This window comes from Pinus tabuliformis, chromosome 7, assembly GCF_031772625.1.
Source record: "Pinus tabuliformis cultivar Carrire ecotype Pingquan chromosome 7, CPIR1, whole genome shotgun sequence".
NCBI classification, from domain to species: domain Eukaryota; kingdom Viridiplantae; phylum Streptophyta; class Pinopsida; order Pinales; family Pinaceae; genus Pinus; species Pinus tabuliformis.
Genome location: NC_142293.1, coordinates 1,270,272,258 through 1,270,275,169, shown reverse-complemented (window position 1 = coordinate 1,270,275,169; position 2,912 = coordinate 1,270,272,258). Strand labels below are relative to the sequence as shown.

Below are 2,912 nucleotides of genomic sequence, written 5' to 3'. Positions count from 1 at the left end.
GAAGAGGCTGCCATGAATCTCCTGGAGCAGAGTGGAGACGTTGTCTGTTGCAACAGTTTGGTTTGAAGGAATACTGTCTAACCCCTGCTTTGTCTCTCAAATCTGCATATATAGAAGGTCACTTGAAGAGAATCAATTTGCTCTTACCATTAGTGGATGAAAGCACAAAAAATATGCTAAATTCTATCATCCTTTGCATACTTTCAACTCAGTTTGTTGCTGTTTTAGTAGGACCACTTTTGTGGTTTCATTACGCCGTAAGGCGTTTCCCTCTGAAATCAACTCCCCTCCTTGCTTACGTGTCATTTTGTGCACCATACGATTAGATGTTAGACGATTACACAAATTTCAAGCGTTAGATCAATGGAAAGGGGAAGAGACACGGGCGTAATGGAGTGGTCATTGTGATTTGAATTCATGGTTATTTCCAATCGCAGAACCTGCGCATACCTCCGCAATGCCCTTGATGCCCTTCGTTCCCGCGGAGTTTCGACCTTTAAACTGCAGACCACCTTTGGTGGCCACCCTTCCCCTTTACTGTATAGGCAGGAACAGACGAAGGTGAGCCAATCTCAGTTTCAGTCCCACCTTTTCCCTCCTTCCCAACTATTCTTCCAATGGCAGGAACAGTTGCAGTATTTGAATGCCCGCCCTCCTGCCGGGCAGATATCGGTGGACGACGGCAGGAGATTGCTGAGATTCCTCCAGTTGGAGGATGCCAAAAAAAGAATAGAGTGGATTCACGACGACCGCATTTCATAAGACGAGCTGCTGTGAGTTTGCATGGAGTCGCTAGAGGGGACTTCATAGGAAGAAGCGAAAGGAATAACGAAGCTTCTTGACGAATCGGGCCATGTTCTCGCATTGAAAAAGACTGTCTATTTTTGTCCTTACAAGGTATATCTAAATCAGAGCTTCTTTAGCATTTCCAGGGCTCACGATTCACTGATTTGGGATTTTTGGTTGTGGTTTCACTGATATTCTTTTTTCTTTGGTGTGGTTTCAGATAACAAGAGCTTTCGAGAAGATCATGCCTACACCCCTTGCAACGAAGAGCGATCCTTACAAGGAAGAGCTGGAGAGACTGGAGAAAGAAAAGGAGGAGATTGCTCAGAAAGTTCAGAGTCATGCCATGACAGAATTACGTTTGGTGTTCAGGTTTTTTAGACTTCAGACAGCGGGTTTAATGAGGTTGACATTCTCGGAAGTGTCGTGGGATGTGATGGATACCTCTGCAATGCCCTTGATGCCCTTTGTTTCCATGGAGTTTTGACCTTTAAACTGCAGACCACCTTTGGTGGCCACCCTTCCCATTTCCTGTACAGGCAGGAATAGACGAAGGTGAGCCAATCTCAGTTTCAGTCCCACCTTTTCCCTCCTTCCCAACTATTCTTCCAATGGCAGGAACAGTTGCAGTATTTGAATGCCCACCCTCCTGCCAGGTAGATATCGACGGAGGACGGCAGGAGATTGTTGAGATTCGTCCGGTTGGAGGATGCCAAAAAAAGAATACAGTGGATTCACGACGACCACATTTCATATGACGAGCTGCTGCGAGTTTTCATGGAGTTGCTGGAGGGGACTGCAGAGGAAGAAGCGAAAGGAATAGCGAAGCTACTTAACGAATCGGGCCATGTTCTCGTATTGAAAAAGACTATCTATTTTCGTCCTTACAAGGTATATCTAAATCAGAGCTTCTTTAGCATTTCCGGGGCTCACGATTCACTGATTTGGGATTTTTGGTTGTGGTTTCACTGATATTCTTTTTTCTTTGGTGTGGTTTTAGATAGCAATAGCTTTCGAGAAGATCATGATTACACCCCTTGCAACGAAGAGCGATCCTTACAAGGAAGAGCTGAAGAGATTGGAGAAAGAAAAGGAGGAGATTGATCAGAAAGCTCAGAGTCATGCCATGACAGAATTACGGTTGGGGTTGGGGTTTTTTGGACTTCAGACATCGGGTTTAATGAGATTGACATTCTGGGAAGTGTCATGGGATGTGATGGAGCCCATTTGCTTCTTTCTTACATCAATTTACTTCATGGCTAGATATATATTTTTCCTGAACACATCCAGAAATCCTTCATTCCAGAGCTTCTTCAGCATTCGGTTCGGTGCCACGCAGAGAAGACTGATGAAGAAAATGAATTTTGACATAGAACGCTTTAGAGAACTCCGGAGGTTATCCAGGCCTGGGTTGAAGCCCCCTTATTGTCGCAGGCGTCTCTGTAACTGTGATGATATCTAAGATCCCTAACTCTGTAATTTTTTTAGCATTTTCATGCTGACGATTTGTTTAGAATTATTTGGAAATGCTATGAAATGGATTGGTTCACCAGAATAGTGGATATGGGTTACATTGTTACTGCTTGATTATTGAATGATTAGTTCTGCACTGTAAGACTGTTTGCGCTATTGAAAGACCAGACAACCTTTATGCTAGAATTGCTATCTTATTATTTGAACAGAAAGGAAGTTTTAAAAATATATATATATATATAAAATGTAAAAAATTAAAAAACCTTAGTGATCTACTAAAATTTAGGGAAAAAATCTTCCCATAACATTACAGTGTCTCCCCATAACATTTCAGTGATAACAAAGCAGAAATCGTGCCAGCTTGGATGGTAATTAAAGATGGAACCACCGGAAGCAATTTTTTGGCAAAAATATGCAAAATCTTGGGCCCTAAAATTCTTCCCATAACATTACAGTGTCTCCCCATAACATTTTAGTGATAACAAAGCAGAACTCGTGCCAGCTTGGATGATAATTAAAGATGGAACCACCGGAAGCAGTTTTTTGGCAAAAATATGCAAAATCTTGGAGGAAGCTGGAAGAACAACAAAGTCTTTGAGGAAAATGGAAGAGCAGCAAGCAGAAAATATCAACAGTTTCCCAGAATGGAACAA

At 42.4% G+C, this 2,912-nt stretch overlaps 1 pseudogene; it reads left to right on the top strand.

Annotated features, from left to right (window-relative positions):
- Window positions 1-1,563: 1,563 nt before the first annotated feature.
- LOC149252074 (calcium uniporter protein 4, mitochondrial pseudogene) lies at window positions 1,564-2,248 on the top strand (annotated as a pseudogene).
- Window positions 2,249-2,912: the final 664 nt, after the last annotated feature.